Source organism: Phocoena phocoena, chromosome 4, assembly GCF_963924675.1.
Source record: "Phocoena phocoena chromosome 4, mPhoPho1.1, whole genome shotgun sequence".
Lineage (NCBI taxonomy): Eukaryota > Metazoa > Chordata > Mammalia > Artiodactyla > Phocoenidae > Phocoena > Phocoena phocoena.
Window position 1 is genome coordinate 119,147,084 of NC_089222.1, and position 25,271 is coordinate 119,172,354.

A 25,271-nucleotide genomic window follows, 5' to 3' on the forward strand; every position below is an offset into this window, starting at 1 on the left:
GTTGATTCCTTGGAAAATGAAGGCTGGTGACTGAATGCAGCCACAAGACATGTATGGATAAAATACACTTTCTGCTTGCTTAGCTTCACTATTGTGCCCTATACCTTGTGATGGTGTATAGAAACTTCACAGCACAAGATTTTCCCAGCTCCAAGTACAGATCATTCTTTACTTGTTTAGCTGTATTGCTTAGAAACATTAAAACTCATCTCTAATGACACTTGTTTGGTATTTTAAAGTTTAGGATGATTGATAAATGAACTGTTAACAATAACTCATATCAAATATAAAAAAAAGATATTCAAAAAGGTATTGTATTGTTTCTGATCTCATGTAACCAGTTTCATTTGAGACATAATAAAGTTTGTTAATAACCAGTAAGAGCTATTTCAAAACTTATATTTTAAAGTGTTTTGGAGAAAAAGGAAGAAAAGCCAGGAAAGAAAATTAACAGTGTCTTGGGTACTGTTATTAGCGGATTTTTTTTCTTTAGAGTATGTTTCACTAACTAATGATTTTTTTCCCTATGTTTCTGGTGAAAGATAACCAAAATGCAAGGTTTTTAAGCATTATAAAATAAAATAAAATTATTGTGAAGAATTTTAAAACATAAAACTACCCATAATTTCATCAATTAGAAAAAAAATTAATTTTGGATTTTATTCATTCCAAACTTTTTTACAAGTAAATATTTTACACTTAATGGAAAAAAATGGGGAATATATTATCCTTTTGTACCTAATATAATTGCATGAATATTGTTGAAATTTTATTTTATTGGCTATATAATAATATAATCTAATACTTAAGGGTCTATCACCTTTTGTTTTATCATACTCCAGTTGTTGAATATATTGTGTATTTCCAGTTTTCACTATTACAAATAACACTTCAATAAACATGTGCACATAATGTCTAAATTCTGCTTCTTTAACATAGTTTAGTAATACTTGAAAAGGAAATTAATGTTTCAGAGGTAAAGTTGTCAATATCTTTCTTCTGAAGAACATTAAGTGTATATAGTCAAGAAGGCTCAAATTGCTACCCCAGTACAAGTACTATGATATATTTACATTTCATTTCTCCATTTAATATTTTCTTTATGTCACATAAAGCAGACCTTAATTTTTATGTAGGTACTATAAAGGTGTTGCTCTGTTGTTGGTATAAAGAGATCCTAGAGTTGAGATAATTGACTCTAGGTACTGTCTTCTTGATTATAGCTTGTATGATTCATGTCCGCAGTTGATTGGTTAGATCGTTCAGAACTGCTCCCAAAATTTACATAAGAGATTGGCTTCATTTAATTTGTTCCAGAATTTCTCAGAGTATCTCTAGTACTTTTTTTAAAAACAAGATTCTATTATGTATCTTCTAAATAGAATGCCTATATAAATAAGTTCAATTAAAAATATATTAACGACATGGCTGATATCACTTTATTCTTAAAAGAATCAGAAGAATTTTGATGACATCACTTAATAGGATAGAATCAATCAATCTAGTACATAACAAGTTCTATTATTGGATAGTTGTATTTGGAAACAGTTGCAGAATCCAGAAATTCCGCTTCTGAAATTGGTACTATTAACATTTCCATTTAAAAGTTGATTTGAGTACAGGGCAGACATTCCTAACTATTGATTAAGCATGCTAGAATTCATTAGTTTTTCTAGAGGAGAATGATTCTTAATTTAAGAAGGAGTTATCTTGACAAAATGATGTACATTTTATAAAAATACTTGTGCCCTGTGGTTGGAAGAGTGATACTGGTGTGTTTATAAATACACAAGAACGTAGATATGGTTGAAGCAGAGGAAGCAAAAGGAAGACTAATAGGATAGATGGTCAGAGAGGTAACAGGTGATGTCTTATAAGGTCTCAGCTATTTTAAGGATGTGGCTCTTTTATTCTGAATGAGTTGGTACACCACTAGAAGTTTTGAGCAGAGAACTGACATAATATGATTTACATTTTAACAGCTTTACTTTAGCTTCTGAGTTAAGAGTAAGACGTAGGGAAGGATGGAAATTGGATGACCTGTTGGAAGGCCACTTCAACAAACAACATGTAAGATGATGGCACATTGACCCCGGTTGTTAGTGTGGAGGTATTGAGAAGTGACAAATAAATTTTGGAGATAGAGCCAAAAGTTTTGCGGATGCATTGGGTGGAGTTAAGGATGACTCCACATCTTTAGCCTGAGCAACTGGCTGAACATTTCATCATGTCAATATGAAATTGCAATCATCTTAGTTGAGGATGGATACCATGGACCAGGTTTTGGGGAGAAGAGCATGATTCAGATTTGAACATATTAGGATATGTAGCAATGTTTAGTTGGCATTGTATTTGAAGTTGGGAATTTAGGGGAAAGGTCCATGCTGGAAATATGTATTTGGATTTTGTCAGTATGTGGAGATTATTGAAAGCCATAAACGGAATCTGATTATCATCATAAGTCTCAGGAAATAGTAAATAAACAGATAAAGGAAAAAAAAAATTGTTGTATGTAATCATATAGTTTTATTAAACAGACAATTAGGGAAAGCAGGTTTTGAAAAAGTATTTATACTATTCTAGATTCTGTGCCATTATTATATTGTTCCATAATCTGACGTGGATTGATAATAAATGTTAACATAAAGGAGATATCAAAAACAATGGTAAAATTTAGAATAATATTATTTGAGTTAATCAAGTTTTTTTTTTCCTGTACCTTCTCATTAGTGTGGAGGTAATGACGTAATTTTCAAACTTCATGTTTTTTAGTCTTGCTTTCCTAACTTTCCTATGTGCAACACAATCCTATCTGTAATATCTGTGAGCCAATGCAGTCTTCCCCAACTAGGGTGGAAATGTATATATGAAGATCCTCTCAACCCACATGTTTAACCTCCTTTCCTAATCCAGCTTAACCCTCACCTCTGTAACAGATCTCTGTGTAGCTGAAAATATCACTGGTGCAATGACTGGCTATTCCTCTACTACAATTATCAAAGTTAGAGAGAATCTTTAGTTTCATGGTGTTTGGCCCTTAAACTTAATCCATATTTTTTGTGTTTGGCTGAGAATACTATGTGAATTTTCCCCCCTTTTTTATTATTAGATGTTGAATATAAAATCCCAGGACTAACACAGATATGCCCAATATTATTTAGTTGGTTTGTAGCTATAGCCTTACTTCTAAAGTGCTTTCAGATATATCTCCTCACTGAACGCTCATAAAAAATCTATGTGAGGGAGGCAGGGCATATGTGGCCCTCATTTATACACTGCAAAAAACTGAGGTTCCAGTTGTTTGGTCCTATTTGAGATACAGAGCTGCATAATGAAATAATAACCCAGGCCTTACTGCTTCTACTAAATATATATGGGGGTTTATGTGTGGTGGATGCATGCACACATGTACATTTGTGAATGTGTATATATTTCAATATATATCCATGTGGTTATATCTCCTCCTGGCAAGACAGATGGTAATATATATAATGAAATGTGTCAAAAGAAAAAATTATATATGGTATCTGCTTATATAAGAACAAACAAAACGTGCAATTGTCTATAAAAAAAGAAATTGTTTATGGTTTTTAATTAGCATTCTAATGAATTGAGATTATGTTAGATGATAAATTTTGTTCCTTTAAGTTTTAATAGCTCAACTGTTAGTATTTTATATTACTCTGGAATCTTATATTAGTAAGCCTACCTATTTAGTTATTAAAATCAAAATAATTATTTAGAAGATGCAGAATTAATAAAATAACCAACTTTGGCAAGTTATATTGAAGTATTTACTTAAAAAACAAGATTTAAAGATGTGTGTTTAAAAAGTGATATATGGGGCTTCCCTGGTGGCGCGATGGTTGAGAGTCCGCCTGCCGATGCAGGGGACACGGGTTCGTGCCCCGGTCCGGGAAGATCCCACATGCCGCGGAGCGGCTGGGCCCGTGAGCCATGGCCGCTGAGCCTGCGCGTCCGGAGCCTGTGCTCCGCAACGGGAGAGGCCACAACAGTGAGAGGCCCACGTACCACAAAAAAAAAAAAAAAAAAAAAAAAAAAAAAAGTGATATATGGCATCAGCTGTAACTGTAAACAAAACTAGTCTTTACAGAGTTACCTATGAAATGTAGCCATTCACCTGAAATCCTATTTGATAATTCAAGAATAATATTCAACCTAAAGTTAGATTTCATTTACATTAAGTAAAAAGATCAAAATGTGCATTTTATTCAACTCTGTGGTATAACTCTCTTTTCTGAAAACTACCACTTGCTTCGATAATCATGTGCATTCCACAGTTGACTGACTTTTGAGACCACTTGCACTTTTGAGATGGGAAGTAATAGTATTTTGTTTCAAGGGTCCTTTTACGTTATGAATGAATCTAATGTCTTTGAAGAGTGGTAGTGTCTTACGTAGTTGAAAAAGGGAAAGAAGTCTAAGATTGGCTCCTCAAATTTAATCTAATGCAAATGAGATTTCTTATTTAGTTTTGTGTAAACAGAACTACGTATGTAATTAGTGTTGAGCAGCATATGGAATCCATCAGGAATGTGTTTTTATATATGCATCTCAAGGACACCAGGGGAATTTTGCTTACAAATATATGTTTTAATATAACTTGCTGCTACTGACTGCAATGTCTTAAAATATTTCACAGATGTCTGTTTCTTCATGTGTTTTAATAATATTTTCCCCAAACATTGAAGTTGATGTTTTGAACTCTGCTTGGCTGTCACTTGGCCTATACCCTTGTTAAATAATTTTAAAATGTTTAGTACTATTTTATTTATTATATCTGTAAGTGAACGTATGCTAGCTCCATTCCTGACACTCCATGTGCATTCAACAGATGTTTGCGTGCAGGAGGAAGGGGTGAACTCTTGTAAAGCTTGAAAATTCTCCTCTAAAAACAGCTTCATTGTGTGGATTCTTATAGCTCTAGAGTTTCAAAAACACTTTGTCCCTAATCAGTTTTGGACATTAGGTTTTTAGCTTGGGCACCAGGTCCCTCCCATTCCCATATTATTCCATTTTATTGGAATTTGTGCTGTATTTATGTATTTGTGAAATATGAAAGAATATTATCTAGGAATCATATGATTAATATATAAATACATGTCAATTGGAGGTTAGGATAACACCCTTTTGATTGTGGAGGAATATGATAGCCATTGGTTGATTTGGTAAAGGGTTTGAGATGTAATAAAAATAAAATAAAAGATTACAAGATTACTCTATGTATAGTCATTTATAAATGCATTTTATATAAATAAATAAAAAGATTATCCAAATTTAGATAATAGATTCCAGATAAATTATATACAGATCACACCCTAATAATTTTGTAAAACAGATTCATTGTCTAAAATGAATCAATGCTACCTCACTTATCACTTTGTCATGTAAAGGTCACCCCTAGCAATGGAGTCATCTTCCAGGTATGCAAATGACTAACTTACTAGAGTGTACACAGTCTTTTGTAGGACCTAGATTTTAAGGAAAAAAGAGATGAGAAGAGACTGTCCCTTGAGTCCCAGCCTTGAGTATGTTCCTGTGAGTATGCACCTGTAGTGAAGAGTATAAGAAAGGGGAGGGGTTGTAAAAAGATCACAGTTAAGAGTGTGTTATTTTTCCATCCAATTGACACTAAGTATTAGGTTGTGGATTCTAAGGAGTCTTGGAAGAATGTCTTGATAATTTAAAGATGTCACAGGTTTCCTTGAATAAAGGAAAGGTTTTGGGTCACCATTCTCTCCTTTTTTCTGTTGAGCTTGATGAGTGAATAGTTCTTTGTCTTTCTATAACCTCGGGTAATGTAAGCAGAAACTCAAATTCTGACAGAAAGATGAGAATTTATGATATTTTTCTTTGTTTAAAGTTCTATTCATAATGTTTACATGAATCAGTAACCTTGAGGAAAGTAGTGTTGCAATCATTGGGGGGAGTGGGAGAGTAAAGCTGGAAATAATCCTAAGACAAGGTTTTTTCCCCTACGTTTTCTTAAACCACTATATGTTAGCACATCTTTATGTAAAAAAGTAAATTTTGGAAGTTAATAACACAATTAACACCATAAACTAAAGGTGATAGTAAGAATGTTCGAATCTGGATTGAGTCTAATCTTAGACACTTAAACTCTGGGATTTGAGTGACAACTCTCAGGTGGCTGAAATAAATGAAGAAAACAGGAACAATGCCAGTTAAAACACTGGAAGAAACCCAGAATTCAATCCTTTAATGATGTGATTAATATTGCAGGGCGTGTTATTGTGATATATTTTACATCAGAGTGCTAAATATATTTGATCATTTGCAATGATCTTCTCTGCCATCATTTTATAAAATATTCATGTTTGAAAGATTCATTTCATCATACATATTTGTCTGTTCTGTAAACTTTGAATCCATTAATTAGGATGGCTAGTTTTGAACAATCTTTTTTTTTCAGTTAATAGTACTTTCTAGCATAAATTTCATCTAAACTAAGAAATAAATCCAAACTCCAAAATAATACATTTAGAAAGATTATGCTTTTTAAAATCCAAATGTATGTTTTACAATCAAATTTGATATTAATTTACAAATGAAATTTTGAATATGGAAAATATTTAGGTTTAAAAGGTATTCACTATTTTCTAGGTCTCATAATTTTTTGTCAATATTCAATTTCAAAGAAAACTAAACAATTTGAAATGACGGTTTAAAATATAAATGCAAAATATTTGCTATATAAGTAATTAGCACACCAGATTAAAATTATTTTACAACTTGTAGTTTGCATTCTTAATTCTGTAATTGTAAGAGTTCTTATGATGTATCATTCTTATAGTGAGTCGTATAGAAGGCATTTATAGTATAAGACTCACTTTTAGTCCATGCATTATAATGTATAAAGCTATCATTTTAATGAAGGCTAAAAATAAGAAAGTTTAGATACCTAACGAAAGGTGTCCACATACAAAAAGAATTATCAGCTGCTTCTTCTTAAATGAGAACTTCACATTTTCAAAAAAACAAGTTTTCTTTGTGTATAAGAGTTTTGTTTCTTCTCGATTGCAAAAGAAATTGGATGACCATCATCTGGAAAATAAGTTAAAATGGAGGAGTGGCTCTGCCAATACAATATCAGAAAAATAAAGGACCTGTTTTATTCCGCAAGTGAATTGAAATACAAGAGTATATTAATATAGAAATATAATTTTACCACAGTCCTATTACTCTCTGAATTGGAGTATCTAAAACAAATTGGGGGATCCCTATCTATTTATAAGTATATAGGAAGATTGATTCTGGAAGAGGATCGCCTCTTTACTGATATGTTCTGCATAGATTAAAGAATAATTTAGTCATGGATAATATTTAATGGTTGCAATGCTGTGTGTTGAATATAAAACATCATTATTTTACAAATTAAAAACTTTATAAATTCAATTTATAAAATCAGCTATTGCCACACCTTCAGTAACAAAGCCTTAATTACTTATTCAGATTGATTAAATTTAGTTGAGCTCTTAATCTTGATCATTCTGGCAACTTGATTTTGGTGAATATTTTGAGAAGAAATTCATTCAAATTACACCATGAATTTCAGGTACTGATAATTAGTAATATTTCAATATACTCTTGAGGTGTTCTTGAATACTCTTAGAGCTGATGATAGCTAGGTTGGTGGATAGGATGCTAGAAATTACTTATTCATCAGAGTAAATCTGGCATTGAAACATAACGTAATGAAACGCTGAGTAAGTCAACTCATGACTCCAAATGTCCTCAATTATAAAATAATAGTCTTGCATTTCACAGTCATTCAGCCTCATTTCAATTCTTGTATAATCATTTTGGGGAGTGGTGATTTTATTAAATTGGCATGTAAAACAAAGAATTTAGAATGTCTTCCACAGAAGCTTTCAATTTAGCTCAAGGCAGGCATTGAATATACACATAAAATGTAATTCAATGTCTGTGTTAAATCTAGAGACTCAAATCTTGTATGTCCCAGAAGTGTATGGACCTATGACTCATGTATTGTCAAATTCTGAACCACAGTAATGCTTTGTATCAACTGGTAGCTGCAGAAGTGTTCCCTGTGGTCTCTGGATGGAAGAGGCAATCAAACAACTGGGTCTGAACAGTCTTCTAAGAAACAAATCAAGGAGCCTCATTAGCAAGGCTGATGGTTGCCTTTTACATTATCTTTAGAATGAACAAAACCCTTGGGCCTGATTGGCAGTTTCTTCTTTACCTCCCTCCACTTCAAGGCTTTCCACAAAACAATTCCCAAAAGCCCCAAATGTATTCCTCATGCAGAAAGATGACTGGAAAAACCTTTGCAAGAAAAAGACAAGAATTGTAAAACCATTAACCGGTCATAACTAAAGTATTAGGAATATAGTGAAACTCTCCTTCACCAAACTGAAAGGCCATATGAAAAAGTTTTATGTACTTGTAGATATCCTTTTTATTTATGACATATAAATTCAAGTCTTTCAAGGAAAAAATTCAGTCAAGTGAGATCCATTGGTAGTTTGAGTTCAAAGTCAGTGAGCAAATGGAAATCATTGCAGCATCTCTTTCATTTCCCTAGTGGACATTAGACCACTCAGAATGTGTCACATAATTTACAGTCCCTTGATAGTAATTGAATATACACATTGAGAGTGCACTGTCAGAACACTTAAGGAAGATTGAGTATATGAGGACCTGCTTATGTTATTTTTGGCTCTACCCTGGTTTTTGCTTTCAATTTTTTTTTTTTTTCTTGAGATTAATTTCAATTTGGTTCTTCCATCCTATCCAAACAAAAGCTTTGGGAAAAGAGATTAGCAGCATCAAAGACATTGTGATTTTTAGTTTCAGAGACATTATGATGTAATGACAGAAGGACAAAATTTACCATAAGTAACTTACCATAAGTAATTTTTAACCTACAAGAGTAGTAGAATTAAGCAATCAATGAGAAAGATGACTTTTGAGCTGTTTCCTAAATACAGAGTGAGATTTTCTAAATTTTAACTTAATATTTCTATTTTAATATTTAATATATCCATTAATATGGAAATGAGATAACTTTGTAGTTAAAAGTGTGAGATATAAAAATTGTTTTCTTTTTAACACTAATAATTCTAAATCTTTGTATTTTTTTGTGTTCCAATACATTTAAAATTTTTAGTCATATTTTATAGAAAGTCATTCTTTAAATGGTTTGTTTGCCATGCAACATGGAATCTTCCTGGGTAGTAACTTTGAATATTTAAGAGGCTACAGATAAAGTAGTAAGGATTTTAACTTGATTTTATAAAGACTCCCAAGTATTCCAAACATGTAATAGGGAAATGGGACCTGACAAAAATGGCTATTTGAAAAACAGTTTTAATTTTCTTTTTTTCTCCCCATTCCTTCTCCATCTCTCTCTCCATGTCCCTGTCCCTCTTCTTTTCTTTCCTTGTAGTGTGTTATATCCACCAAAGATCGTCCAATCGACCTCTATTTTCTCACACGTGTGAGTCAAACTTGATGTCCTACTCATTGAGACCAAGTTAATTTTTTCTGACCACTAAGATTTACTTTCATAAATTGCTTTTTTCATTTGATTGAGACAAAGACGTGGAACTAATGATAGTTAACAATAAAGTGTTCATCAGTGAATATTTTCCCATGCTGAGGCTAAATGAGAACATATGCAAGTAATTTAATTAATAACAACTTAAATTTATTTGAATATTTGTAAGGGAAAATTCCTCTATGCTAAGATATTTACAGGCCTTTCAATTTCAAGAATACTATATACATAAAAGATTTCTTTTTAAAGACACAGTATTCCTTTTTCCTTTTCTGCTACTTAATAGGTTGATAATCATGTGTTCAACGGTAATTTTTTGCCTTTGGAGATAAGATAAAACAAGATGAAAACACAGACCCTTAAGATTAAGAGATTACAAAAGCAATCTTATTTCATTTACCTATTTACTTTCTCCATTATCTTTATTGCTTACTTTCACTTTACTCTCGTTTTTTTTTTTCTGATCTCCCTTACCCTTCTTATCTTTGAAATCTTGCTTAATCTTTTTTCCTTCTAAGTCAACCTTTTTATTTTTCCTTCTACTCAAGTTTTTTGTGATTCTTGTTAAACTTGTCTCCAAACCAAACTGTATATAGTATTGTATGTGACATAGTACCATATTAAATAATTTTACACATACTTTCTTTCCATAACATATTGATGTTTCTATGGTAGTTGAAAGGCATTGTTAGTGATATTTGTCAGTAGAGATTTATGATTTTATGCATGCTATTCGTATAGAATTTATATAATAAAAAAAATAAGACTAGAAAGTTCTGAGAAAATGTCATCACCCCCTCAAACTTTTTTTTTTTTTAAACAAAACCAAATTCTCCTTTTTAATCATGTTCATTTTGCCTTGGTCGGATTGACATCACACATTACTGTCTTTGATAAAATATTAATGTATAATGCACACTATAAAGTTGAAAAGTAGTCCCCGTCTCCCTCTCTCCTATCTTTGGAAAAACTGTGCTACCTTATTTGTAGAGATTTGCAGTGAAAATCAAAGATGGAGTAGACTTTAAACTAAGTCAGTATTTCCATCCTATTTCCTATTACTTACATTAGACAGATTGACTCTTTCCATAAAGCCATGACGATGAGCCAAAGGGGAATCATGCAGAAGTGGGTAATACAAATCCTAAATATAAAATATCCATAAAAAAAGAATAAACTTTTGTTCAGATAAAACAAAAATAAACTATATTTTATAAACTATTTTATATTTATGTAAAAAGAAAAAAAATAAGAAAAAAGTTACAGTTATTTTTAGCACAATGATATGATGCCTAAAGGCTTTTGTCAATGATGTCAACTTTGTTGAATGGAAAACACTGAACCGACAAGTGACTCTGTTTCTGTCAAATCCTACGTTCTACTAAAATGTTGTGTCACTCTCCGATTACTCAGACCTTCTTCTCTAATCTATTACAAAATATGGAGACTCTCAGGAAGAAACTAAGAGAGAGTAATAATAGCACATTAGATGAAAGGCAAGGGAAGGCTTCCAAACATTTTATAGAGTAAAGCCTCAGTTAACGCTGATTGAATCCGTTCACAAATCTCAAATGTACAAATGAACATATTATTTTTTTATTTTTTATTTTTTGTGTTGAAGTATAGTTGATTTAAAATGTGTTAATTTCTACTGTACAGCAAAGTGATTCAGTTATACATATATATGCATTTTTATATTGTTTGTCATTATGGTTTATCATAGGCTATTGTATATAGTTCTCTGTGCTATATAGTAGAAACTTGTTGTTTATGCATTCTATATATAAAAGCTTACATCTGCTTTTATCACAGATGAACATTTTTATACTAGATTTCTTCTACCAAGCCAAACCTATACATCATATATACAATCTTTGTTAATAGTAGAATATGTGAAAATATGAAGCAGGGTTCATGAAGGAGAACCTAAATGCAACAAGAAAAGCAAAACCAAAAATAAAATATGGAGCACAATAGTAGACATTACTATGGCAACACCTGGTTCCTAGTAAGAAGTTAGTGACCACTGAGATTTTTCTGAGCACCCACATGCTTTTGTTCTTTCACTCACCTAATCAATAAATATTTACTGAGTATATATCACTCTAGATGATGGGAATTAACTGATCATGGTTCCATGCTCTTGTCTTATGATGCTAAATGTATTTGCAAAATAACAGAAGAAAATCACCCAGGGACTAAAAGTATTTTTCAGTTATTAATTCTTTTTGTAGTACATGTGAAGTGAAGGGGTCAATGTTATTGTCATGTAATGTTATTTGCATTAAGATTCCTAAAAGCAGGGAATTTAATTTGAAGATCTATGGGAGAGAATGCCTCACTCTCAACTTAGTGTCATGGCTTATTTTTTCACTTTGTCTAAATATAACTTTTTTCTTGTAGTGGTAATCAGAAACAGTATGAAGCACAGACAGTGCATTATCAGCTTTAATTTGGGCGTGGTCATGCTTCAGGGAATTAAGTGGCTATAAATTATAGCAGTATTTTAACATTTGTATAAAGACCTATGATATGTGCTCGTCTGTTCTAAAATTTTAAATTTCACAGGAAAAGTGGTTGAATAAGAGTTACATATAACCCTATGAGCCTGAATTTTTGGTATTCAAATATGTGAGAATGCGGAGTGAACGTATTCTAATCGATATACCATCATTCACCTCTTCCTGTCCACTTTGCTACTGATTGGCAATGTTCTCTTCTAGATGCTGAAAATCACCTACTGAGTCCTATGAAAGACTGTTAGGGGGCCAGAGACATGAGGTATCAGGTCTACTACCCACTGTTTCATGCTTCTCATCACTATTAGCAGAAGTGATCTTTCCAGAGAGCACTGAGGCTTATTAAGCAAAACTCAGTTCTCTGAAACTACAGGTAAAGGACATACAGGCATAATTGAGGTGAAGTATTGGGTTACAGACAGACACCTCACCTGGAACTTAAGAGAGTGTTTTGGATCCTAAATGGTAACCTTCAGGACATTGTGAGTAGAATATGCCACACACACACACACACACACACACACACACACACACACACACACGTTACATAAAGTTAAGTGTTTCGTCCTAGAAATAAAAAATAAAAATTTTAGTGATAAATCAGAAAACTCAAAGCTAAGTAAACACTTTCAGTAATAAACTTATAATGTTTCAGGTACTCTTTAGATAACTAACTTTATTTTCACAACAACTATATATTTCGTAGTAGCATCATTGTCATCTACAGATGAGGAAACTAAGAAACAGGGAGATTAAGTAATATAGGTAAGTATACACAACTTGTGTTAAATTAATTAAACAAGGAAACCATCAGACTGAGGTGGCTTTAAAGCCTAGATAAGCAAACCAAAACCTAAGCCTGAAATGCCTCAGGGTTAGGAAATTAAAACCCAAGGACAACCAATCACAAGCAGTCAATTAGGCTTTCCCAAATAAGGCAACCTTCTTGAGCCACAGTCAAGCAAATAATTTCCTTTCTTTGCTCTGCACCTTCTCTATAAAAGTCTTTCCCTAGCTCATGTCCATGGAGTGCTTCTAACAACTTCCTGTTTGGAGCTCCCCGATTAAGTCAAATTTATTCTTAAAAGTTTTAGTATGCCTCAGTTTGTCTTTTAGCACTACTAATGCAAGACCAGAATTTGAACCTGAATAATCTGATTCCAAAATCTGTATGCCTAATCACCACTGCCTGACAGTTCAACCTTATAGTAAAATTTGAGTCTTTATATTAAAGTGGTTGAATGACCTAAGACAAATACTATGCTTAAAAAATTTGCATACTACTTGGGTGAAAATGAAAAATAATTTGAATATCCATGAAATCTGTGGATATAACTACAAGATTCAAGACCTTGAGTAAAGTAAATGAAATAAAAATAATTATATTTAAGAAAGATGATTCTAATAAATTTAGACTATAAAAGAAGGAAATCACTGGGAAATATTTAACAGAAAAGGGAAAGTTCATACTAGAAGTTCATCAAATAAACAATTCTCTATCTCAAGAACAAATTATACAGGCACACAGAAAGGCAAAAAGAGTAACAAGATACTAAATTGTCTACAATCAGACACCTGAAAGTCAAATTGAAAAGCCACAAAGAGTGGAATCCAAGCCAGAACCTGAAGGAAAAAATAGCACAGTGAGAAAGACTTGGCAAAAAGCTAAATGAGAAAGGTGATGCAACCATAACTAAGACATAGTCATAGCACACATATCCCCACCAAAAACAAAGAAACCTTAATACAGCAGTAACAAATTATCTATCTGCTAAAATTACTTGGTGTACAGCCTCAATTATTTGCACCCTAATTTAGAAATTATCAAAGCTGAAATGATATTGCATTGAAATTTACTTTTTTAAAAAATTAATTCATTTTTTAAAAATTTTGGCTGCATTGGGTCTTTGTTGCTACACGTGGGCTTTCTCTAGTTGTGGTGAGCAGGGGCTACTCTTCCTTGCAGTGCGCAGGCTTCTCATTGTGGTGCCTTCTCCTGTTGCGGAGCACGGGCTCTATATGCGTGGGCTCAGTAGTTGTGGCATGTGGGCTCAGTAGTTGTGGCTCACGGGCTCTAGAGCACAGGCTCAGTAGTTGTGGTGCACGGGCTTAGTTGCTCCACAGCATGTGGCATCTTCCCGGACTAGGCCTCGAACCCGTGTTCCCTGCGTTGGCAGGCGGATTCTCAACCACTGTGCCAGCAGGGAAGTCCCTGAAATTTACTTTGACTTAGCAAAACTTTTGTCATCCTAAGAAAAAAAAAAGTAAGGTAAACATTTAAGAAGAGACTTTAAATATTCTAGGAAACCTATTTAAGAATTAACAGTTGGTATGCAAATTAAAAGTGAATGAACTACCTAATTAACAGATTCTCATTTGTTAAGCTGAAGTCAAGTGATAAGTTTAATGAAAAGCACATCTATACTGGAGCAGGGAAACTCTTATTTGCGTCTTTTCATTAAATCAGACAGAACCTAATCAATGAATATGTGTGACGTATTGCTGTATAAATCTGATTATATGCTTCCTGGATTTGCTAAAATGCTGAACATTTTATTCTGATCCTATATTGTAACAATTGAAGAGCAAGAATGGCTGTCTATAATTCAAATTCAATTGTCTTTAAATTCTAATCTCTAAATAGTCTCTCTTAAATAGAAGCCATTGATTCAGTGATCTATAGTTAAATCAGTGACATTCAATCAATATCAGAGTTTAAGGGTTTAACCAGGAGTTCTCCAATAAGTTCATGTCAAGTACACATCTTGTAAACTGCCCTGTCTATATTTTTAAATTATTTCAAAATCTTGAATTTGCAATCTCTGAGATTCTACAGGTCTTAGGCATGAGAATTTGCCTGGGGGAATGGGGGAAGGAGAGCATGAACCTTGGTAACTAAAAAATATGATGCTCCAGGTTTGTTTTTCCTCACCTAACATTTTTCTCTTTGTCATGATGAAGGGCAGATCAACGTTGATTGTAAAAACAAACACAATTAGCGCTAAAGCAGCATATGTTAACACTGCTGCAGCCCGATGATGAATGAGCTGTAAGTGATGCCAACACCTGTTCTTGACTATGGTGCGTGACACCCAATCCCAGTGGAGTAATGAGTGTGCAGACACATTGGTGCACATTTCATCGATTACAGTGGTTTATGGAGGAGTTCTGGTAGCGTCCTCTCTCTCTCTCTCTCTCTCTCTCTCTTGCTCTGATTACTTCTCTGTTCGTTCATTCATTCATGCATAACTTCACAGTCGGCATTGAGGTATGTATATTCAGATATAAGTGAATATAAGCTACATGGGACAATACTAGGTTACCCCAAGTCCTGGGTGACTAGAAGTATGCTTCTATATCAAAATAGTCAACTTTAAATCACCATTGTTAAGTTATCTTATTTGGTCTGAAGTTGATTGAAATTATCAGGCATCTCAACTAGATTGATTCTGAGAATGGCTGAAGGGGTTATTAAGTTGCACTGTTTTATAAAGACAATCTTAAAACAAAATGAGAGTAGCTGAACATATGTGATAGTGTGTTATAATTACTATATAAAATACTTTACAGAAGCATGAAAATTTCTATGTAACGTGTCAAATAGCTATATAGTTTTGATATTATCTTCCAGTATTGTTTCAGCAAAGAATAAATGATGTATCTATGTGGAACTTTAATACCATGTAATGATCTTTGTAATGTTACACATGCCATGTCCCATAAGAAAATTCTGTTAATAGGGCTAAATAATGTGAATTACTTATTCTGTCCTTAATTTTTACCTCATTTTATTTCTGGTCACCCCCCTTTCTCTTTGCTTTGAAACCTAGACAAAAGTTTCTTTCTTGTCCTAAAAATAATTCCTTTACCTGTAGTTAGGTCATCTCTACCTGGAGGGACTCATATTTGTATGACTTCTTCCTATTTTTTAAACTCTGTTTTAACTTTCCAACTGACACTTTTGCTCTGTCTCTAAATTTATTCAGAGCTTTCCATTCTTAAAGAGAATTTTGTTTCCAATTCTTGCTCCTACTTTTGATATTTCTAAAAAAAATTTTATTGAAGTGTAGTTGATTTATAATGTGTTAATTTCTGCTATACAGCAAAGTGACTCAGTTATACAAATATATTCTTTTTTGTATTCTTTTCCATTATGGTTTATCACATAGCCCAGCCAATAAGACCCTGCTTGACCTGACCCTGCCTATTTCTCTGAGCTCATCAGCAACCATGTCTCACCTAGCTCATTCCTGCCTCTGACACTTGTTATTCCCCCTTGCAATGCTTTTCCCTTGAATTCTCACTTGGCTGACATCTTCTTATCATTCAGACTCTGTTGAAACATCCTTTTCTCAAAGACATCTTCTTTGATTCACCCCCTTTCCTCGACTCTTATATTCCTGCTTTATTTTCTTCATATCACTGTCTGAAATTATCTTCTCAATGTATTTGTTTACTTGCTTATTATCATCTATCTTCCACTAGAACCAAGTTCCATGATGACCAAGACGTTGCCTGTCTGATTCATCATTTTGGCTCACTGCTTGGTACATTATAAATTATTATTAGCTATCTGTTAAAATGCATTCATAAATGAGGCTAGAGGCAGTAGCCATATCACAAAGAGCTTTGTATATCATGTTGTAGAGACAGAATTGTATCCCAAAGGCTACAGAAACCATCAAGAGATGGTAAGTAGAAGATTGGCATTTAAGAAAACTTTAGAAGACGTACCTGAGTTAGCACTTGAAGAGCAGGTGAAATTTGAAAGAAGAGAGAGGTACATTCAAGTGAGACATCCTAGAATGATAAGATGGTCAGTGATACCATAGGGATGATATGTGTTTGGGATATAGTGAGTGAATAGATGAGTTTATTTACTGCAGAAGTTTCCCTTAAGCTAGTAGTGGTAGAAACACTGAAATGGTGGAGATGAATCACAGAGTGCTATTTTGCTTGGCAATATGATTTGGAATTGTATTCTAACAAGTGCTGTTCTTTGAAAAGTGGAGATCAACTGGAAATCAACATGACAGAAATCAGAAGAAAAATCATCCTTGACATGTCAAAATCCTTCTGTTTCTTTAGAGCCCAGCTTAAGGACCGAATCCTTCATATGGCCCTTTCTTATGAGAGTAATAGAAGGATATTCCTAGACGCAGTCTGGTCCATTCCTTTCATTTTACAAGAACTCAGACCCAAGGAGGTAATTACATCCCCCAGATCACAGATAATTAATTTAGAGTTAAGACCTGTAACATATATTCAGAGGATAGTATTCTTAAACTGAACTCCCCAAATTTAAGCCAGCGTTCAAATGTTTTTTTTTTTTTTTTTTTTTTTTTTTTTTATGCGTTACGCGGGCCTCTCACTGTTGTGGCCTCTCCCGTTGCAGAGGACAGGCTCCGGACGCGCAGGCTCAGCGGCCATGGCTCACGGGCCCAGCCGCTCCGCGGCACGTGGGATCTTCCCAGACCGGGGCACGAACCCGTGTCCCCTGCATCGGCAGGCGGACTCTCAACCACTGCGCCACCAGGGAAGCCCTCAAATGTTTTTTTTAAACAGTCCCATTTCCCATCTAAAATTTCTCAATAAAAGTTATAGCAACAGTTTCAAAACTGCTTTACTGTGTGATTTTGAATTTTATTATATACTAGGCATTCTTTCTGTGATAAACCTAATACGCATCTTATTCATAGAGGAAATATAGGGATATTAATCTAGGCATATCTGTCAAACTAAAGTATCTTTGCCTTTTTAAAATCTTTATGGGGATAATAAATAGTTCTTCTGATAACAAATATTGGCTATGGAAAATTGTTAGGACCCACCCACACTGTGTAAACAAATATTACAAAACCAACGTTAATGTTTATATTTGCAATTTTTAAAATTTTATTGGAATACCTGTGAAATATAGAGTAAGAAAAGACTCAAAATACAACATTCTTCTATTTCATTTAAGGGAGAAAAAAAGGACATATAAAAAGCACTATTACAAAAGCAAAGGGTTTTTGGATATATTTATTAAATGTAAAGGAATTTCTTGACAATGAACGTCTGCATGCCCTCTAACCAGCAGTGTCCAATATAAATTTATACAATCTGTAATGTATCCTAATGCTCAATTTAAATTCTCATGCAAAAGAGCTAAATGGATTAATTAAAGACATCAAAAAATCTCTTAAGTTTAAAACAAATGAAGACCACAAGTTATTTGAAATCTTTCCTTTAAACTATCATTTTAATTAAAGATTAAAAAAAAATTTGTTTTCCAAGTTTGCTCTGTTTCATCAGTTTGTTATTTGGTCCTTCATTTATTTTTTTTCCCAAGGGTATATAGTTATGGTTTTAAATTTAATTTAGGGCTTCTGAGTTTCTTTGCTACATTAACACAGTAGTTGTAGACATGTGATAATCAGTATGCAAAGGTTGGAACTCTTTTGAAAGGATTGAAAATCCCTTTATAAAAATTTGCTTTGGAGAAAAAGGTGATTATGCCAGTTTTAATAGCATGAAGTGAATGCCTCTTCTTTCTTCTTTTTAGTGTGATTCTCCCTTTCTTCAGTGTCATTTTTGCTAAGTACAAAAACAGTACACCTGCCTTAGTCAGTTTGGGCTGCTATAACAAAATACCAAAGACTGGGTGGTTTGAACAACAGTCATTTGTTTTTCAAAGTTCTGGAGGCTGAGAAGTCCAAGATCAATGTGCTAGCAGACTCAGTGCCTGGGGAGGCCCTCTTACTGGTTTGCAGGCAGGTGCCTTCCTTCTGTATCCTCACCTGATGGAGAGAGAAAGAGGGCTCTTCATCTTCTTTTAAAGACACTAATCAAATCCTCAAGGGCTCCATGCTCAGGATGTTATTTAAACCTAATTACCTCACAAAGACCCTGCCTCCAAATACCATCAACAAGATGATTAGGGCTTCAACATACAAATGAGGAAGGAGGTAGTTTGGACAAATATTCAGCCTATAGCAAGAACTAAGCACATACTTTAAGTTTTCTAAGTGTTTTGGATTTTTCTTCCAGTCTGAACTTTATGTGAGGTGTCGAACCTTGTCCCCAAGAGCCTGAGGACTTTGCCACTAAGTGACATGGTGACACAGAAGGGGTGAGGACAGGCTCAGCTAGCCTACTCTGGGTCTGATTCTAATGGAACACTTTTGCTTTTATCCTTTTTTATATTGGGATTTCTAGTAACATATTATTTAAGCAAAGAGTTCTATTATTCAAGTTAAATGAAACAAACATTTTAAAACCACTGGTGTAGCCAGACTTACAAGAACTAGGCAGTAGTGCCTCAACTGGGATCCGATCTGTCCATCTTTTCCATCCAAGGCTGTGTGATCTTGGGCTCATCTTAGAAGCTCTAGAAGCCTATATCTTTCCCTTTAATCAGACTCTCTCACAGAGCTGCTAGAGGTGTAAATGTCTATGCACTTCAGATTGACCTAAAGAAGTCTGCAAGGTGGGTATTTGTAAACCCTGGCATTTTAGCCATTTCATCAGTCCTTTATTTTTGTAAGGCAAATTGACTGTGATGAAAATGAAAATGGAACTGAGTCCATCATTGTTTTAGTATGTGGCCTGACACAGAATAGATGCTAAATAAACATTTTGTAAATGTATTTTAAAAATGAACAAATGCGGTGGCAGTAAAAATGGAGAGTGGGGAATAAATATAGACTTCTGGACTTAAAATGTCACTGATAGTTGGATATCCCCAAATGGCTAAGAGGCGCTTTCTTACTATCTCACAGGCTTCTATTCCAGGGGTATCACAGCTGCCAAGAGGTTAACAGGCTCCCTTGGGTTTTGGCAGTAGAGAGAGGATGTGTTGGGGAAAATGGCCCTTGAGCTGAGCCCTTTTGGAGCTGCTGTAGAGGATCTGTTTATCTACTGGTTAAATATGAGTGAGGAAAGAGCAACGACTTTGATAAACCAGGACAATGGTATGAAGTTTGGATATACCTGAAAAATGTCTTAGACTATTCAGTGTGCATCAAGGGAGTTTTCCATCTAGCTGATAATTTTTACTGCCAAATATAGCGTAAGGGATATCCATTCTCAGAGGAGACATATCTGTCTTTTGTGGGCCAGGCGAGTATGTCATAACCCTAGGAGTACTTCTTCTGAGATGGCTTTCTGGACCTTTCCTGGTAGTAGAATCTCCTCCAAACTCTGGCCTTTGTTCTTCTGTCCTCTGTTTGGCGTTCTGCCTCACTTGCAACTGAAAGAGTGAGTATCTTCCTTAAGCCCCAGCCTCTGATTTCAGCATGTGTCCTAACTATTCCTCCTACTTCTTTGTCAGTTGTATTGATTCTATATTGTGGGCAACCAAATCATTCATATTTTAAGCCCTTTCCATGACAACATCACATCAGATAAAACTAAGGTCTGAGAACTTGTGGTTTTTAATTCCTAAAGTGGCATGAGCTTTGAACCTCGTATTGTATAGAATATGTCACATTCACCTTCTTGATAATTTAATCTGCAACAGTAGACACTGTACCAGACATTACTAAATCATTCTTATTTTTGGTTGCATGTTACTTCTGCTTAATGCTACAGTCTAAGTTATCTTCCACTTTTCTCCTTTTCCAAGTCCATATAGCTGTTTTGGAGTTAAACTCATTATTCACTAGGATTCCAAGTAAAATTCTCTCCCCCAAATAGCAGCATATATCCATTGTGTCACATTTTTATCTTTACCTTTGCAGATTCTCATCAAAGTCTTCTAACAGCCGTTGGTGGCTGGTATCATCACCATCCACATTTTATAGATGAGGTAAAGGAGACCTAGGGAGTTTGGATGCCTTATCCCATATTCTTCTGATAACAAATATTAGCTATTGAAAGTTACTCGGGACCACCTATGCTATGTAACCAACTGTCACAAAACCAGCATCAGGGTTTTCTATTCACATTTTTAATCTTTATTTTATTGGAACATCTGTGGAATATAAGGTAACAAAAGGCTCAAATTAGAGCTTAGCAGAGTGAAGATGAGACTGTTCATCAGCTCTGAAGAGCATTCGGGTGCCCCGTCTTCTTCTTCTACTCAAGCAAGCTTTCCCTGATAACTGACCAGCTCACTCTCACTTTCAAAGAGCCAGTTCTTTCCCCAGAAGAAAAAAAGATCTTTCAGTATAATTTTCTACACTGACTACCTGTCTTTTTCCATATTTAGATATAATTTGTGCTGCTAAATAGGGTTGCCCCCTAGCCCTTCAGACTAAACTCTGAATTTCAAACAGACACTTTGTTTATAACTGCTGTAAGTCATCAGTTCTGAGGATAAAGAGACTGGTTATTTTAAGTACAAAAAAATTTGGTAAACAGACAAGAGAGAACTTTTCCTTCTTTACTTAATGCCCATGGACGAAACCTCAGGGTGCTGCCATTTGAATTTCACTGCCATTCTGTCACAGCCTTCACCGGATGAGCTTTCTGAGCTTGTCGGTGAATGAAGATTGGCACCCCAAGGTCATAACCACCGGGCCCGCAGATGGCGGACTGCCAGCACCACTTCTGAGGTGCCCAGGGTTTGCGGGACTCGACTGCTTTCCATTCCTCCTCCTTAGTGGGTTTCCTCCTTCACCACCTCTGAGAAAGCCACAGTGTCCAAAAGAAGGAAGCGGTCCAGCATCAACAGTCAGGGGCCTCTGCAGCCTCTCACCACTTTCCCTCCACCCTACCCTCAATCTGTGAGTCAAGGATACAGAATTCAAAAAAAAAATCTTCCACTAGACCAAGTCCTGCCTATGCTTTTGGCTTTTCTACATGCTGTTACCTTTTTGGAGAAAATATTCCTTTCTTATCCCATTTCCCCCTTTTCACCCTGCTCCCAAACTTGTATCCTTCCAAGTGGTGAACCAAAGCTATGTAGTGTGTGTTAAGCCATGACTTCGTCTATCACAGCATTATCTCGCGTTGCTTCACAGAAAGAAAATCACTTGCTCACATAAAATACGTGTGTACCAGTTAGCATTCTTTGTGATTTTTTATATGCATTGCATGATAGTATGATAGGTATATGGGTGTGTGTGTATATATATATCCACAAAAATGTGTATACAAATACATGTGTGTATACACACACTATACATGCAAATATATAAGTTCATATTCATCTCTGATTGTGTTAGGTGTACAGCTATTTTAGCCTTCCCTTCCAGAGTCTAACTTGTGGTAACATTTTTGATTCCATGACAGAATTATAACAGTCTGCCTATTTAGTTCAATGGCATTCCAGTTGTTGAGTGAATGGCACTATTCTTTTTTTTAATTAATTAATTAATTTATTTATTTATTTTTGGCTGTGTTGGGTCTTTGTTGCTGCGCACGGGCTTTCTCTAGTTGCAGCGAGCGGGGGCTACTCTTCGTTGTGGTCTGCGGGCTTCTCATTGCAGTGGCTTCTCTTGTTGTGGAGCACCGGCTCCTGGCACGCAGGCTCAGTAGTTGTGGTAAGTGGGCTCTAGAGTGCAGGCTCAGTAGTTGTGGCGCACGGGCTTAGTTGCTCTGTGGCATGTGAGACCTTGCCGGACCAGGGCTCAAACCCATGTTCCCTGCATTGGCAGGCAGATTCTTAACCACTGAGCTGCCAGGGAAGTCTGAGAACGGCACTATTCTGACTTCATGCTGGTGATTTGAAGGTTTAACAATAACTCAGCTACACCAACTGTTTTATTCTGTTTATTTTGTATTACCTCAGAACTAGAAATTGGAAATTTATAAAGGCTAAGAGATAATAGAGAGGGATGTGATAACCATTTCTGGATACATGGATATGTGAATCCCTAGTATGGAGAGACTGGGTAAGATGAAGCCAGGAAGTGTGCTTAGAAAGAATGGAATAAAATTTAGAGGCAAAGTCTGAATCCTTCCACCTGTTAGGAAGAGGTCAGGAATTAAGAGGCCCTTGAACGCATTTCTTCTATATAGTTCAGGTGTAGCCTAAGAAAGTTGCAGTAAATCTGAGAACAAAGAATGTTATCCTAAAATAAATACTGAGGGAGAGACTGAATAAATGTATAGGTCTTAGTGGAGGTAACAATAGGAAATATTTGAGTGAACACTATATTATAGGTAATACTATTAGGCTTGGGAAGTACCAGGATGACTAAAATATTGTTCTAACCCTGAGAAAGCTCACATTCTGGTGTGGGAGAAAGAGAAATAAATCATCACAATCCAGACATATGACCCAAATTCTTGAAAATATTGCACAAGAGCCATTAACTTGCTTGGGAAAGTGTGTGTGACGGGAGGAGCTGGGGCAGCACCCTGAAGAAGACTTCCCTTCCTCTAGATGCCAGAATTCGATGGTTTTCTTAACCAGACTTTTTTCTTATAAATGCAATTCGGAACAGCTATTTCTGCTTCTGCCTCCAAACCCTGATTGCTACTAATTTTAAATACTTTTCCTAGAACATTGTTCTCTCAGCTATTATTTACATATTATTTCTCTTGGCTTCTATCCAATTTCTGTTTTCTTCTACCCATTAAAAACAAAAGGTGATAGCTTATCAAATAATTTATTTTTGAAAACACTTGAAGAGATTTAAACAGTTCTATATACTTTTCTATCTTCATATTTATGATTTCTATTCATTTTCAGGGTGATTACATTTATCAAGTTATTGACTTATGTGTATCCTAGAGAATGTGTAATTTAATTCTCCCAATCTTATTAATGAAAACTGTTCTTGGTAATATTGTTTGATGAAGGCAGTCAAGGCATACTTTTGTCAAAGCATTGTTGAATTAGAAATTCTTGTGGAACATGTGACATACTTATCCAGGAATAACATTTATTCTGCCAGCATCTGTAAGGGGAATATTTTTACTTTGTCCAAACACTCTGAACCCCAGTATGGAAAACATCATTGAGGTGGATTTGTATACAAAAAAATAGAAAAAGATAGTTGAGGGAAAAAAAAAAAAAAAACAACAACAATAGGCTACAGTTTTCTAAATAGTTAAGCATACATGAACCTTCTTTAATTGCAACTGATTTAAAGTTACATACCCTCTATGTAGTCCTAATTTTACTACTAATTCCTCCATTTAGAGTATTGATGAAATATTTAGCCAGGAGTTGCTGAGACACACACACACCCTCCCACACACATACACAGGCACACAGCTCATTGTTTCCTATAGATAGCTACGTGAAACTTGTTTCAGTGTTCCCAGATGGTCCTCTTTCTATGCCTAATGCCAGTTCTTGTGCTATGTTAATTTCCATTGAACTGACCATTTGCTTGCATATAAGTTGATATATTTGATATACTCATTGCAGAAAATTCTCTCTGACTGCAATTGCTCAAAACACATTAATTGTATTTTGGTTTGTTTGGTGTCTTTTATTCCTATTAGCTACTAGAAGAAAAATCCATTTATGTGCAATTTAAAGAGGACTGTTTCTTTTTCAGAGCTTCTAACTAACTTTTTATAGCAGCTGTCGGAGCCATGAAACAGGAGTGATAACAGACATGAGAGGGCATATATCATAACTGCCTTGAAAATTAGAGGAAAAACCCCTCCATGTTCTAAGTGAAAAATCTTCCCACATTACCTAGGAAATAATCAGAGGGTAAATGACTTCTACATCTGGATAATTCATGTCCATATAAATGTATATTCAACTAATTTAACTTTTTGAAAATCTAACATGACTATAGATTTTACCCTCTCAATTTTTATTGAAATGCTCTCAATTAGATATTATCTGTCAAAAAATAATGACAATAAAAATAAAGGTTTAATACAAATCAGGCACTGTTGTAAATATTTTATATCTAAGAACATAATATAGAGCCCAGATGATACCTAGTGAAGTATACTAAATGTATTGTGCTAAGTAATGTGACAAGTAATTTGATGAATTAAAAATAATATTTTAAACAAAGTTTTCATCTTTAAAACTAATATTTTTTATTATTGTCCAACAATTCTACTTTTGGCGGGTTACTATTGATTAATTAGTTTAGTTTAAATACTAAACTCTAGTTTCTAAGCTGAAATCTGTGTCAGTTCAGAGGACATGGCTATCCTTTGTGGCTAGGCTTTTCTATTCTAAAACCATGCCCATTTGTGTAACTAAGGACCCTTCTATTTAAAAAGAACAATTACTACAAGATGGAGTGCTTAAAGTGGAGTGAACTGTAGTGCTTCATGCC